This window comes from Scardinius erythrophthalmus (assembly GCF_964197995.2).
Source record: "Scardinius erythrophthalmus genome assembly, chromosome: 2".
Lineage (NCBI taxonomy): Eukaryota > Metazoa > Chordata > Actinopteri > Cypriniformes > Leuciscidae > Scardinius > Scardinius erythrophthalmus.
Window position 1 is genome coordinate 17,752,941 of NC_138222.1, and position 17,093 is coordinate 17,770,033.

At 36.2% G+C, this 17,093-nt stretch overlaps 1 long non-coding RNA gene across 1 annotated transcript; it reads left to right on the forward strand.

The window, feature by feature from the left end:
* The first annotated feature begins 363 nt into the window (after positions 1-363).
* On the forward strand, positions 364-8,944 carry LOC308681575. Its single transcript, XR_014029040.1, has 4 exons — positions 364-503; positions 1,970-2,076; positions 6,868-7,060; positions 7,984-8,944. It is a non-coding gene; the product is annotated as an uncharacterized lncRNA (long non-coding RNA).
* Positions 8,945-17,093: the final 8,149 nt, after the last annotated feature.

Here is a 17,093-nt window from a genome sequence, read left to right on the forward strand (position 1 = left end):
TCGACACCTCTAGAAAGCTCAACTGTGGCGTTTGGCATCCTGTTCCTACCCCACTTACGATGTGTTTTTACACGTATTACCTGTGGTGTGCATCAGGAGTGGAATGGTACATGTATTCATATTGAACCAATTTGGTACAAGGGTCACGGTTTTGGTGCACGCATTTACACAGAAAATACACTGCAAAGCGGAACTATTGTTAGATACGCATGCTCTTTGGGGACACATAATATGTGACGCGCGTCCTATTCGCTTTGGACTAATGTCAAACTAGACGCAAATTTTAAGCATTTCTTTGTTTGCGTTGATTACAATGCTGGAGTGTGTGTGTGCTCGCACGCGCGGTAGAGAGAGAAAGATATAGTGTGTTCACTGTAGCACAAGAGAGATCGAGACAGAGAAGCAATTTGTCCTCGAGTGTCACAAATACAGTTCAGTAAGAGACCTTTACTTCAACTAAATCACCAACGTTATACTGTATGCCACAGCCTGAGAGACAGCAGGTGAATGTGTATGTGTGTGTCTGAACTCAGTGCGTTTCCCTACTGTCCATCACAGTGACTCACAGTGGTGTGTGTGTGTGTGTGTATATATATATATATATATATATATATAATGTACGTGTGTGTGTGTGTTAAAACACGGTGGTTAATTAAGGAAAACAAACAAATTGATCTGAAATATAGCAAATTATTTTAAAATTCATTCAGGTAAAATTATCAAACAACAATGTCTTAATTAATTAATTTATTAATAAACAAATTATATAATACTATTGTCAGTGCACTACAAATAGTCATTTCTGTAATTTGGCGGGTCATATATCATTTTTTAAGGTTTTTGTTTCCCGTGTGCCTTTTCTTTGCCTTTTTCCTTTTCAGAATGGAGCTGCGTTGGAGTGTTTGATAGTATTTTGGGTGCTGTCATATCGCTACAATTTGCATAAACGGGACTGTCAAAACCTTGACATTCCTATTATCCGGGAGTTATGTCATTAAATTTGAGTAAAATCACTGGCTTTGCATATCCCGTGCGAATGCACATAACAAAATTCATGTGGGGGCAGTTTCAAAATCACTCATCATCTCCAGATAATACTAATCCCGTGCAAATAGGGCTTTAGAGAAAACAACATATACTCAAGCTGCAGTTTAGTTTAAAGGAACACTCCACCGTTTTTGAAATAGGGCTTATTCACCTTCTTTCCTACATTTAGATAGGTGGGCAAATGCATTTTTGTCTCAGTGCATGCATTGTTTTAGTTTGACAGGGTCGGCACTAGCTTAGCTTAGCATAATGAATGGAATCCTTTGTTGCCAGCTAGCATGTCCTGAGTAAAAGTGATATAAAAAATTTAAAAAACCCACCTAATTACTTCTTGTGGCCTGCGTATTCACAACAAGTACAAATAGTGATGCAGATTAACACTAGGCGATTTCCTAGGCAGATATTGACTTGGGACGATATTAGGGGGAAGCACAGGTGAAGCACTGCTACTTGGGCGCAGAGATATCACGCCCAAGTAGCAGTGCTTCGCCTGTGCTTCCCCCTAATATAGTCCTTAATATATAAGTCAATATCTGCCTAGGAAATTGCCTAGTGTTAATCTGCATCACTATTTGTACTTGTTGTGAATACGCAGGCCACAAGAAGTAATTAGGTGGGTTTTTTAATTTTTTTATATCACTTTTACTCAGGGCATGCTAGCTGGCAACAAAGGATTCCATTCATTATGCTAAGCTAAGCTAGCGCCGACCCTGTCAAACTAAAACAATGCATGCATTGAGACAAAAATGCATTTGCCCACCTATCTAAATGTAGGAAAGAAGGTGAATAAGCCCTATTTCAAAAAACGGTGGAGTGTTCCTTTAACTTGACTGTCATAATTGGTATGTCCTCAAAATCTGTTAGTTATAGTACATTTTAAACTTTAAACTATATAAAATACATTTCCTCTTTTTTTTTGCAGAAATTCCCACCTTAGTGCAGTGTGTCAAGGAACTAATATCCTCAATGAACAGAGGGATCGATACAGCAAGCACAAGCTCAGGGTCCTCCAGCTCAGCCCAAGAGATGGTATGTTATTGTATGTGTTTTGTGAAATACTAATCATTCAAAACAAAAAATTTAACTTGTAATTGACCCTTCGCTAAGCTCCGCCCTCCTTAGATACTGTTGCTACGCCTGGCAAACTTTCACGCCTGGCACGTCTATTCGGTTGTTAAGTTGTGACGTAACCACTGCTGTTTCCGGGTCCTAAGGCCGTCTCCTTTCTACTGCTTTTGCATGAGTTTTACTATGGTTTTACCACACAGCAGTGCTGCGTCCCGTGTTGTTTAAATAGATCTGAGTTTAAAAGAACAAGTGACTGTCAACAGTCATTTTACTTTTCCCTGTGACGAGAAAGACAAGAGGAAATGGCTGCAGTTGATAACGCAAGTTACAAATATTAAACAAATAAAGAAACTTTGGCGTCAGTTGGTGCTGCTAACCCTCTAAAACCTGGCTGTCACATATTTAATTTTTAATCTTCGTTCAGTTACATCCACAGTTATAGCAGTTTTTTAAAATTCCTCATCAAGAACATGGATGCTAGCTACTCACCTCAACCTCATAAACCTTCTTTTTTCATTGATGCCTGGACTCTGTCCTTAATTATGCCACCTGCACTCTGTTGGATTTAAAGTAGTTTAAATCCTTTTTGACCGCCGAGGGTAACGTAAGAATGACGTGATCGTAAATAAATGTACAAGTTCCTCCATTGTTTTGGTGCAGTCGGAGAAGCGCTTGGACCCACGAGAGTCACGTGACGTCAGACTTAACAACCGAATTAGAGTGTGTATGCAGTGGTTTCATACATTCTCAAGGAGATAATTAGTCATTTTTGGCTAACTCTGAGAGAGCAAAACAAAATGGACTGAAGTATGCATTCGAGGGATATATTCACGACATAATATGCAACCGATTATAGAATAATTTCATCAAAATTGAAGCTAAAGCTTTTAAGTCCCAGCACAAGCAGCAGTCGTCTCGTAAATACACTGACCGTTCAAATTTGAAACACACAGGAAAAGCTATGTTTATTCACAGCAGGGTAAGTGAAATTAGAAAATAATCGAATCATTATAAATCAAACAGCTTATCCATAAGTATTGTGGAATAAACAAAACATTAACGTTAGCCTGACCACTTTGCTATGTTAATATTCTCCCGCTTATATTTTTATCGTGCCAGGCTAACGTTACTGCTCACATGTTGTGGGTCACATAAAGGAGTACTGTTAATAATGAACTGATTAAGTTTTATATCTACCTTTTCCTTGGAGATCTCTTGCAAGCCCCATGAGAGGAGTGCCGCGATCGCAAACTGATTGTGATTGGCCGTCAATTAACACAATGATTAACGATTATGAGACATGCATCAAGCGCATGCTAACTCCTGTCCCGCCAGGTAGATCACGTTACAATTCAAATGTGCTCATCTACCACACACTCAAATCAGTTCTGAATGGATCTCTTCCCCAATCGTCCGTCCCTAACATTTTCGTCTAGTTTTTATTCGTTGACGAAAATGTCAATACATTTTAGTCATAGTCTTTGTCATTTAAAATTGTTTTTTATTTAGTTATCGTTCCTATTTTCGTCAGTGAAAAAATGTCGTTGACGAATAATTTTCATCATTAGTTTCGTCAACGAAATTAACACTGATTGGTTAACCCTGCAGTAGGGATGCACCAAAATAAAAAAATTTAGCAGAAGCCAAAGGTTGAAAAGTTTTTTTCCACCTTGTACAAATTTTTTTTTCACCATTTCATAAATTAAAGTTTAATTATTGCCTTATCCATTTTATAGAACAACTTAATACTTATATATTTTTTTACTTTATAGCAGACATTATTCAAAGCAAGCACAACTTATAGGGGTCATATAATGTCATTTTTGTACAAGTTAACATGATTCATTAGGGTCTAAATTAAAAGTATGTAATACACTTTAATTAAAAATTCTCATTAGTATTGTAAGAAAACATATTCTCATTTTACTTGGTCAAAAACAGCTCTGTTTTCAGCATGCCAATTCAGTGCATATGCCTTTAATGCTAATGAGCTTTGCTCACTCTGCCCCCTCTGTTCTGTGTGGGGTTTCAACAGTGCACATGTAGTGTTGCCATGACAACAGTTGAGTAGGGCTGTCACTTTACGTTCGAAAATCGATTGCACAATCGATCGGACCAACCAACGCAAGTTTCGAAAACGAAAATAGGGAATCGATTTTAACGGTCTTTTCTCGGAGCACGTCCAGCTCGTCATGTTATGCCCGCATATATGCCCGCAGCGAACGCGCGTCATTTGCAACTGCAGGCTCTGACAAACACGCATAACAGCAATGATCCTTCTGCATAATGTGTCTCTTTTTACTACAAAACTGTGAATTTTCCCGGTATTCAGACAGTCTCATGCATTCAGATACAGATTCGGGCAACGGTCTATCGCCTACATAGGCGAAATTTGTTTGGCATTTCTAATCGTAAACACAGCCATGTTGAAGAATGAGGTAATGTTTTTCATATGCTGCGTGCTATGGCTGTCCACTATGCTTATTGCTTTTCGAGAATGTTGCACTAGTCATTGTGCGCGAAACTTCACGCCAATAAATCATCAGAAATATTGCTGACTTGTGCGCGTCAGGCGCGGCGCGCCCTCTTTACGTTCGTCCTAATGCCTGTTAGTTGTTCGTGGATTTGCCCATATATGGCGTTTTATTTTTCAATTTTCGATTTTACAATCGATTCAATGAACACTTATGTCTCAAAAATCGAACAGGATTTTTTCATAAAAGTGACAGCCCTACAGTTGAGTGTATATTGTGGAGAAAGAATTGCAGCGGGAGTCTCTCAGATTATCTGTACAAACGTATCAATTTAAAAATGAATTTGGACACCGAACAAGATGACGACCCGAAGAAGTTCAACAATTAAGGCTTAAACAAGACATTTCTGAATGGTTAGTTAACGTAACGTCACTTTGATCTATCTTTGTATTAAGGGTTTAACGATACGCGTATTTGTATTGAATCGTTCTGTACAAGGCTTTCAGTTCGGATCGCGGTACGCATTAAAGAACCGAATGGTTCGTTGGACCATTTTTCCTACCAACAAACATTTCATTATTTCAAATGTTGGCACGTCGCGCCTGCAAGTGTGCTCATAATGTAATAACAATGCTGTGAGAATGTAACGGATCAAACAGCGCTGACTTGGCATCCACAGATCAGCAACAATTGACCTTTGATTTACTGTGGTAGCACTAACTACAACCATGAAGTTTGGCAGTAATAGTCAGGAACAGATTCTCATCTAACTTTTAAATTTTAGTGTTTTTTAATTAAGTTTGGTCTAGTTAGTATTATTATTTTTATTTGTTTTTTAATGCAGTTCAAAAAAACATTGTACAGTCAGAATTGCAATATATACAAAATGGAGAAAACAAAAAACAAACAAACCAAAATATTTATATATATATATATATATATATATATATATATATATATATATATATATATATATATATATATATATATGAACGGTAATGTTACGTCATGATTGACAGCTGTGATTTGCAGCTTCTCTAAACAAAGTAGTCAGTTAGGCAACAACAGTGCTGCCCTCAAATGTTAATCTGAACTAAAATAAACCTTATTGTAGGCTACTACAATATTATATTTCATTTTTTTCAAGGAGCTGTTTTTGTTTATATATGCTCCTAAAAAAAACAATTTGAGCAATGATGGAGCTATAAGTAAAAAAAAAATAATACTTTATGTTGTTAGTTTTAATTAAGAAATAATTAAAAATAAAAATAAATAAAAGAAATTTCTCTGGTATTTCTTTCTTTTTGCTGTAGCCTATTGAAAACGTACCGAACCGTGACACAAGTGTATCGTATCGAACAGAACCGTGCATTTTGTGAACCGTTACACCCCTACTTTGTATGTACGTCCTGGCAGGATAACGATAGAGTGGTGAGATATGAACGCTCTCTGTTTAATGATGTAACTTAAACGTCAGTACATTGACACATTGATGTTACAGTTAATAACCATAACGCATTGCTCATTATAAACGTGGTATTATGAATTATATTGAGAACATCGAACAGATAAAACATGCAGTATTGTAATTACCCTGAGTTACATTAGTCGCATTTATCATTAAGCGTGCAAGTGATTTGCAAAGATTAATTTAAAGGTTAATAAACCGTCACACTTACAAATAGTTGGTACTGATTATTTTTTTCAGCAGCAGCTTCTTAGCAAAACCAGCGATATACTGACCCTCGTTTATAAAGCAGTCTGGTGATAAATGATTCTCCCAAACATGAAAGCATTGATGTTGATTTTGTGGAATATTCCCTTTGAAAACAAAACTCAGCCACTGCGTCTTCAGTTCAAATTTAGGAACATCAAAATGTCTGATGTGTTCGTTATTACCGGTAATTAGCCTACACACCATTTTGCTCCAACGTATCAACATGTTGGACTGTGATGACAGCTCAAGCTCGTTCAGGGCGGGTCTGTGTTGAAACGCTGCTGTCAATCAACAATCGAGGGAGGGGCATTGATATAGTGAAGTCACAATATCAAACTGCTCTCTATAATCAAGGGGAACAATGAATAAATTGAAACAAAACCACTGGATGGAATTTTTATCAATATATGATGGTTGTGTATAGGCACTGCCTAATTGTAAAATGATTGACAGGTATTGTAGCCAGTGTTCAGTCTAGAGATTACATTTTTTACAGACCCTACTAGAATGTTTTGTTTGTTTGTTTTTGGTATGTTAATGTGATTTTTTTTCTTTACATAGATTTCTCTGGGCAACATGGCTGTCCAAGTCAACAAAACCTGCTTTAGGAGATTGAATAGGAGCAGAATGTCCCTGTTCACTCAAGAGTTAGCTGTTTTGTTGTTTGGGAGGGAGGTTCTGGGTTCATCTAGCCTCACTGGGAATAGGTCCCAAAAAGAAAGGCTGAACCCAGAAAAAATGAATGCACTTATCGGTTTGTATAAGATTTATATTTTTTATATTTCATTATAGTCCTTTCTCAGCTGAAATTTTAAATAGTAGTGTAAAATATGTTATAAAAAATAATTGACTTAAAGGGTAGCATGTATCATACTATATGTGCATGCGCAAACTTCAGAGATTGTGAACCTTATTTTATCACAGCAAGAAAACAATACAAACAGCATATCACAATAAAGATAATTTAATTTAACCAAATCTTAAAGTTAAGTAACGTTTCCAAATTATTAAATGAAAGGTTTGGGCAAAACGGTACAGTAAACAATTGCTTCTATTTCATGCACTTACATTAGGATTCAATCCTCAATAATTATACATCAAATTAAAGTAGTTTAAATAACATAATAGGCCATAGAGGATTCTTCAAAAATAACCACTGATTATCTTAAGAACGAGTTGTATCCAGCATGATTGAGTAATTTAACTGCATACTGTAGATAAAAGCATATGTTAATCACAAAAAAACTTACTTAAAGAATAATTAAAATAAATCTAAATCATCTTGATTATTTCTCTGGGAGTATTGGAGCAGCTTGCTTCTACTCATTCATAGTGCTGACAATCACATCGATAAGTTAATATTAAACATTAAAATGGAGGATGGCATGGTAGGGCATCAGTATAAATAAACTATTTCATATATTGATATTTATTGCTAAGTTCAGCTAGTTTAGCTTTCTTCAAAAAACTGCTGACAGTAATGCAGCCATCCTTTACTACAAAACAGATATGATCACACAGACTGTGAAAAAGGTCTCTTTTTGCCTAGAAAATCATTGTGTGTCTATATTCTAACAAGCTTTATATCCTATAAGCATAAGGTGGATATTATGAATAATTTTGTGGCTATTCATAAAGCACTAATGTACTAATGTTTTTTTATTTTATTTTCGGCAGACACTGTCATATCCGAGTTTCCGGGCACGACACAGTCCGAGGTTAGAGCCGTAATACGGCGAAAGTGCAATAACGAAAGTTTTGTTTCAAAAAAAAAAACACTGTAAAGGTAATTTTTTGTTGTTGGGAAAGGAATGTGAAAGTAAAGAAGAAATTTGTGTTTTGTTCATATAAGATACGTACAGTAATCTGTAGTTTAATCATTTTATTAAAGGATTAGTTCACCCAAAAATCGAAAAGTTCTTTGTATTTAGTCACCCGCGTGTTGTTCTAAACCCTTAAGACTTCCATTAACCATCGCATCACAAAATATTATATTTATGATGGAATCTGAGCGTTGGATAAGTCTTCCATTGACTTCCAAGGGGCTTAAACTTGCTCAATCAGAAATCGTAGTATAACTCGTCCTATAACTCGAGTTGTTTACGTAGTGTATCTGCGCGAGCTTCTGGGTTGTACGTCACCAGGCGTCACACACATGACCTGCGTTGGCCAATAGTGAGCCTGTGTGGTGACGTAGAACCCAGAAGCGCTGCGCAGATAGACTACGTAAACAACTTTGAAGCACAACACTAGTAAATGGATACTGGAATAAATTCGTTATTTTTGTTTGTTTTTGGCGCAGAAAAAGTATTCTCGATTGTTGAGCCACTGAAGTCAGTTGGACTATTTTAAACAATGTCTATATGTTTTCTGATCGAGCAAGTTTAAGCCCCTTGGAAGTCAATGTAAGACTTATCCAGCGCTCAGATTACATCATAAATATAATATTTTGTTATGCAATTATAAATGGAAGCCATACGGGGTTAGAACAACACGCAGGTGAGTAAAAACTGAGATCATTTTGATTTTTGGGTGAACTCCTTTAATGCTTTTAGTTTAAGCTTGCCACTTGTGTTATTTTGTTTCCCAACAGTCTGTTTGGACTTTAATAATGTTTAAAAAAAATAAAGAGTTTTTTAAGAAAGAGATGCTTTTTGTTTGTACACATACCATTCCTCCTGTATCCTTTTAAACTATAGGTGTTTTCATTTACATGAATTACATTTACCGGTTATTTTTATCAAATGCATTACATCTAACTTTAAAATGATTATTGTATTAAACGCCTTCATCAATGGTGGACAATTTTAACATTTACATTTTAACAGTATAACTTCAGCATAAATGAGGCAGAAAATGCTACTGATAACACAGTAATAGTGTACTTGACTAAAAAAAAAACATTAACATTTAAATGTTTTATAAAAGTACTTGTACTAGTAAAAGTAAATGTTTTGACATAGTTAAAATACATTTTTAAAATAAATTAGTTTCCATAAATATAATATGATTGTATATTCTTATATTTTAAATAATTTAAAGGTGTATTTAAAAATGTTTTAAAGATGGGTTCTATTGCTCTAAGGGGGGGGGGGGGGAATTAAAGCTGAAATAATATTTTAAAATCATGTTTAAGTTCATCTTAAGTTTGTATAAAAATAGCACAGTTGATATATTCTTATATTTTAAATAATTTATAAGTGTATTTAAAAATGTATTAAAGATTTAATCTAAAGATAAAATTAAAGCTGAAATAGTATGTTAAAAGCATATTTAAGTTCATCTTCAGTGTGTCTCAAAATAGCACAGTTGAGTACACTAAGATGATCTTAAGTTTATATTAAGCAGTACTAAAGAAATTTTTTTAGTATATTAAGTACAAAATAAGTGCGTGAAAATAGAGCACTTTAAATACATTATGGAAGTGTCTTAAGTGCACTTAAATAAAATGTATTTTAGTGTACTTTTTTTAATCTAGGAATACATTATAAGTATAATTTGTATATAATTACATATTATTATTATTATAATTTAAATAGTTTATTATTGTATTTAAAGATGGTTTCAATTATACTAAAACTGGTAACGAAGTACATTTGTTGAAAATATGAAATAGTATACTAAAAATACAATTTAGTTTATCTTCAGTGTGTCTCAAAAAAGCACAATTGAGTACACTAAGATGATCTTAAGTTTATATTAAGCAGTACTAAAGGTAAGCTTTTAGTATATTAAGTGCAAAATAAGTGTGTCGAAAATAGAGCACTTTAAGTACATTATGGAAGTGTATTATGGAAGTGTAATAAAATGTATTTTAGTGCACTTTTTTAATCTAGGAATACATTCTAAGTATAGTTTGTATATAATTTAATATTATTATTATTATAATTTAAGTAGTTTATTATTGTATTTAAAGATGATTTCAATTATACTTAAAGTGGTAACAAAATACATTTTTTAAAAATATGAAATAGTATATTAAAAACACACTTAAATTCATCTTCAGTGTGTCTCAAAAAAGCACAATTGAGTACACTAAGATGATCTTAAGTTTATATTAAGCAGTACTAAAGATAAGCTTTTAGTATATTAAGTGCAAAATAAGTGTGTCGAAAATAGAGCACTTTAAGTACATTATGAAAGTGTATTATGGAAGTGTACTAAGTGCACTTAAATAAAATGTATTTTAGTGCACTTTTTTTTCACCTGGGGTGTTTTAGTTAGAGAATGTTCAACAATATTCTCTGGCAATTGCCTTCCCCCCACTTTGCTGTTTTATTGCCTAAAGGAATGTCCAGCAACAAAGATTTTAGGAGTGGAGCAGTGTTAATCTTTAACCCTACTTAAATCCTACATTTTCTATATGTATAACCATTGAAGAAATATGTAAACCTGAATGTAATTTCTCTTTTCCACGATTGTTCTTCTCTGTGATGGGTTGTTGTATTCTTGTAAACCTTAAAGGAATAATGTTTCAGATGTGCACCGTTGCAATCATAGATATGCCATGTGGATCTTTTTAAAAAGTCCAATTTTCATTCCCACTTGTAAATGCACATCACATTTTAGGTTAGTCTTATTCCCAGTTTGTTAATCGAACTTTTAATACTTATCTTACAGAGTAAGAAGGTACTTCTAGGCCGTAGCTTTTAAACATACCAAATTTGGTCTTGAATTAAACCTCCATATACCCGTAGGAAAGATATGGATACCAAATTATGATAAAATGCATTTTACTGCAGTTATAATTGTTTAACGTAGAAATGGCATGATCCTAAGACTGCCATAAAACATGCAAATCCAACTCATAGTGAGACAAAGAACTTTTCTCCCGCCTGGAATTTCGCATTCCAATTGGCTCAAGCCCCAGGGAGGAGTGAAATTCCTGTGCCCTAGAAAAGCGGTTACACTCCGCGTTCTGCTGAGTTGAGTCCGGTATTTTCTTTCGTCTTGTTTGTTCCTGCTTGTTCGAACCCTCCTCATCAGGGAGACCATCAATGGCTCCCGTTTAGGGGGCTTTATATTTTATTTTCTTTAAGTCTTTTAGTTTTGTTTCGTCTTCGAACTTCAGCCGACAACTTCAACTCAAAGTGAACCTTTAAACTGCGCGCCCCGAAGATACGAGGAAACACGCCCCGCTCTTAAAGGAGCTCTTCTTCAGCAAATACAAAGAGAACCATGTGCATGCAAGTATCGATTATTGAATTGAACTTACAATGTGATTTCTTTGTTGTCTCTTACGGGTTACTGTCTGTGATTTTTGCCATGCTGAGATCATCTCGGTGATCTCTCTCGTCCTGAAACTTTAGTTTCACTTTCTCCCTTCCTCTCCCTCTCTCATCTGTTATCCGTTTAGTGTTGTATTTTGTTTACGTGTCCTGTACATACATTTACTCGTGTAAATTGTAGAACTTGTATTCCTTAGTTCGATGTAGTATTAGTCCAATTATTAAATTCCATATGCCCTTGACTGATTCTGATTTAATTGCCCATGTTACTTAGTCCCTGAAATGTTCGATCTTAGCTATATGCTTTACCTTGGTAGGCTACGAGTTAAAGGTCCCATGACATGCTACTTTTTGTAGGCTTTAATATAGGCCTTAGTGGTCCCTAGTACTGTATCTGAAATCTCTTTCTAAAAATTCAGTCTCAGTGCAGAATTATAGCCACTATAAGCCAGTCCCAGAATGAGCTTCCTTCAGACGGGCCGTTTCGGTGTCTGTAGCTTTAAATGATAATGAGGAGGAGAAAGGCGGCGTAAGGTGGAGGGTGGGTGTGGCCTTGACCATCTGCGGCAACGGTAGACCATGCATGTTTACATTGGATATATTGCAATGGCACGGAGACACGCAATCGTTCAAGCATTTCAGTTTGACCCAGAATCTGATCCAGATGGAGAAGCAACGGATGAAGAAGTTGCAACTCAGCAGCTCCAGCAGGACGTTTCCGAATGGTTAGTTTAAAATATTATGTCTGGATACGGTACTTTATTCGGATGGTTTAGTTATTATCATGTAGCTAACGCTAACCTAACAGCCTTTTCACGGGAGATCTGTAACGTCTGTAATTTATCTTATTACAATTACATCAAGCTCTGCGATCTTGAAATGCGGATATCGCGCACGCCGTATAACCAACAGGAAAACGCTATCCAAATAACAAAGAAGTGTACAACACTCGCGTTACAGTGTGTGTATTCACACACATACTTGATGCTGTCTACCTTTACATTAGTGCAAGTAACTGCATAGCTAATGTAACAGCCACATTCTACGTGTAACAAGCTAGGTAACCATAAACAGTAAAGCAACAACTTGTATCATTAGTTGACTTACTTGTCCGAGTTGTGTAACGTTAGCTGAGCCAAAGAGAGTTGGTACTGATCCAGACTTTAGTTTCAGACGTTCAGCAAGCCCAGCTCTGTATGAACCCCTCGGTGTTCATTTGTAAATCCAATTATTGAGCAATTATTATGCTTCGCTCGCTCAAAAGCCATTATATCTCTCGTGGACAAACTAAAATCGCACGCGCGTTCCTACTTCCTAGCGCATTTTTTCATGTGCGGAAAATATTCTCTGGGCGGGCAAAGCAGAGACAGGGGAGGTAACATTCCTCCTTATAACGTCACAAGGAGGAGATTCAAGATCAGCGCGATTGAGCGTCCATTTTCTCAAAGGCAGAGAAAGATATCAAAAGCTCGATTTACACCGATTAAAATTTCTAGAAACTTGGGGACCATATACAGGCTAGGGGAACTCATATTAATGTTAAAAAACCTCAGAAAGTGAAAATTTCATGTCATGGGACCTTTAAGTAACCTAATTTTAGTCTACAAACACCGAGAGTGTCTTTTCAAGGCCTGGAAAAGATACTCTTTCTCGTGTTTGTAAGAAGGATAATTTTCCTTGAGAGTTAATTTAATCTTACGTACAATCTGTTCGCTGGACAAACAGATTGTTTGATAACTAAATTAATTCCATTAAAGTTATCCCATAACTTCGAGCTGAAATAAGAACAATTGATGTATTAATGACGAACCACAACCCGTTATGGTAATCGTTCATATATCAATCTAGTTCAGCTGCGATAAATTAATGTAACTGTAACATACAAAATATTAATCATATTCATGATTAATTATTAAAATTCCCTATAGATCATTTGAGCTAATATTAATATTAATGTACGACCCATTGTTTTTACATAGTACTGACTATTTAAACAGAGCATTGTAAATTTTATATGTTAGGTTGACTATTTTATTAATATATTTTATTAAGGCTATAATGACAGGCTGCGATGTCAAGATTGCAATGTTGGAATGTGTGTGTGTGTGTGTGTGTGTGTGTGTGTTTGGGGGTGGGGGGACACACATAAAAACATACTTTGTCATTTTGTTCAGAACATCATTCAAACTGCAAAGTGTTATCTTATATTTTTGTACAGTAGCAATAAAACACAACATTGTGCTTTTTTAAAATACATTCAAGCAGTCAGCCCCCGAAAATGAAACTAAAATGCTCATGACTGCACGAGCATTCATAATGGTGCTCGTCCTCAGCGAGGAACGAGCAGAACAGAGTCAACGTTTTTTAGGTCATTCCTCCTTCCATAGGAATTTATTGAAAACGCTCGCTCTGCTCCGCACCATTATCAATGTCCGTGCGGACGAACATATTTTACTTTCGTTTTTAAGTTAGCGATTAAAAAGCCCCCAGCGGTGTCACACGTCAGTTAACCGGTGGTAAAATATTCTCACCGTCACATACCTAGTATATTTTTATATAGATATAATAGGCCTACCTGATTTTGAACACAAGAAGGCAGTATAGCACTATGTTTGACTTTATTTATTTATTTATTGTTTAGACTAAACAACCATTCTGGCAGTTTTTAAACTTAAACTTCATTCTTAAATTGAAAAAAAAAGAATAAAATGAGTTAAGTTCAGATATTTGTATACTTTTATATAGTAATAAATAGTGTATAATTAAATTTTTAGAATATATGACGTTTTTAGTGTTTCCTTTTTTGACATTACTTTAATCCCTCGCCATAGCAAAACCGTTTGAGATATTTATTATCCGTTCACAATTTAGCATAATTAATATATTTTTATCATGTTGAAAAAGTTTGGTGGGAATAAAATAAACCACTTAGATAAAGGTGGCTAAAAATTCAGAGGCTGATTTTGCAAAAACATCCACATTCAGACCAAAATATCTGACTTCCTGTTGGTCAGAGCTAATGACTTTAAATTAGAAAGTTGTCCGGGTCGATGAGATCAATATATGAACTGAGTTTTTTTTACTGTAGTTAAAACTAACCCCCCCACTTTTGTCAAAAGCATGTTGAAAGTGACAGACTTCCTGCTGCCAGTTGGTGGCGCTATAAACTTTGACTCACAATAGTTACATCCATCTAATCGGCCTCTTACCACGAACACTCTGCTGAAGTTTCATCAAGATCAGTTAATGTATGCAGAAGTTATTCCACTTCGTGTTTCTCTTTTCTCGCCATAAATTCGATTCCTCGCCACGGCCAAACCGTTCGAGATATCAAAAATCCGTCCGCAATTTAGCATCCTCAATGACTTGACTTCATGCACACCGAGTTTGGTGGGGATTGGATGAATTCTCTAGGAGGGAGTACTTCGCATTCCACAGCAAGCGTTTTCCAAACAACCCATAATAGCCGACTTCCTGTTCGGCTGGCGTAAAACTTGACGGGGGAAAAGTTGTTTGGCACGATGAGATCTATATGTGTACCGAGTTTCATAGTAATTCATGCAAGCGTGTTTGATCTATGGACCAAGTTTTCAGACCCAGTTCAAGGGGGCGCTGTTGAGCCCCCCTGCCACGCCCGGGTACCAGCTTCAGCCCGGCCCTGATGCCAGGGGGTTCTGACTTGTGTGCAAAGTTTCAAGAGTTTTTGAGCACGTTAAGGACCCCAAAAGCCCCTGAAACCTTGATTAACAATATAAAAGCAATAGTCAGATCCCCCCTCCCCTCACACACACAGAGACACAGAGAGAGGGAGAGAAAATTCTCCAGAAAATCCACATTCAAACCAAAATATCTCTCTTCCTCTTGGTCCGAGCTAGTTACTGTAAATTAGAAAGTTGTCCGTCTTGATGAGAACAATACACATACCAAGTTTTGTTGCTGTTGATAAAACTAACCCCCCCCCCCACTTTTGACTAAAGGTGGCGCTACTGAGCCATTTCACAACGCCCATTTCTGAAACTTTGCACATGTCTACTGGATAATAAATGCGATATGTCTGTCGAGTTTAATGCATTTTCAAGCATGTGAAGAGTCTCAAAAGCATCCGAAAAGAATATTAAAGTTTGATGCGTTGCCACGGCAACAGTATCTAAGATATCAATAATCCTTTCACAGGTCTACATCTGCCGTGTGTCTACATTATACACATAAAGTTTGAAGCAAATCGGGTAAAAATAAGAGGGTGATTTCAAAGCATTTTGAAAGTGACACACTTCCTGTTGCCAGTTGGTGGCGCTATAACTTTGACTCACAAATGTCACATCCATGTGATCGGCCTCTTACAACTAACACACAGCTGAAGTTTCATCAAGATCAGTTAATGTATGCAGAAGTTATAACACACTTCCTGTTTGAATTATTCGCCATAAATTCGTTTCCTTGCCACGGCCAAACCGTTCGAGATATCAAAAATCCGTCCGCAATTTAGCATCCTCAATGTCTTGACTTCATGCCGACCGAGTTTGGAGGCGAATGGATGAATTTCCTAGGAGGAGTACTTCAAATTCCACAGCATGCGTTTCCAAACAACCTATAATAGCCGACTTCCTGTTGGTCTGGCGTAAAACTTAGAGCACGAAAGTTGTTCGGCCCTATGAGGTCTATATGTGTACCGAGTTTCATATTATTACATGCAAGCGTGTCTGATTTATGGACAAATGTTCGGATCCTGTTCCAGGGGGGCGCTGTCGAGGCCCCCTGCCACGCCCGGGTACCAGCTTCAGCCCGGCCCTGATGGCCGCGGGTTCTGACCTGTGTGCAAAATTTCAAGAGTTTTCGAGCATGATAAGGGCCCCAAAAGTGCCCGAAAGGTTGACAAAATAATAATAATAATAAATATAGCTGCGAGCAGCGATTACGGGCCCAAGCCGGTGACACCGCAACCCCGGAGCCTTTAGTTACCTAAAGGCACCGGGGATGGCGGTGCCGCCGGCTTTGGCCCTCCATCGCTATATTTATATATATATATGTATATAAATATCTATCTATCTATCTATCTATCTATATATATATATATATATATACACACACACACACACACACATACATATACATATACATATATATATGTATATATATATATAAGACAGAAAATATTACTTGTCTTACCTTATTCTGATTTTATGATACACTCTAAATTTAAAGGATTTGTTGTGGAATATTTTATGTAAAAATAAAAACGAAAGTAAGCAGTGTTGGTCTCACGTAGCCCTCTCATTAGAATCAAAATGTTTCAATATTTGCGATGTATTTGGATGCTAAACTATTCTTTATTATAGGCTTTGTACTTCACTCGTGTTCCAATATCGATGGAAAAAATCATCCTCTTCACACGCACAAAAATGTGCTTGGAAACATCACAGTGGAGCTCTGCTTTCTGTGAATGGTACAAATTGTACTACTGACTATTTAAACAGAGCAGTGTAATTCGTTTATGTTAGGTTGACTATTTTTATTATTATATTGTATTAGGGCTATAATGAACAGGCTGCGATGTCAAGA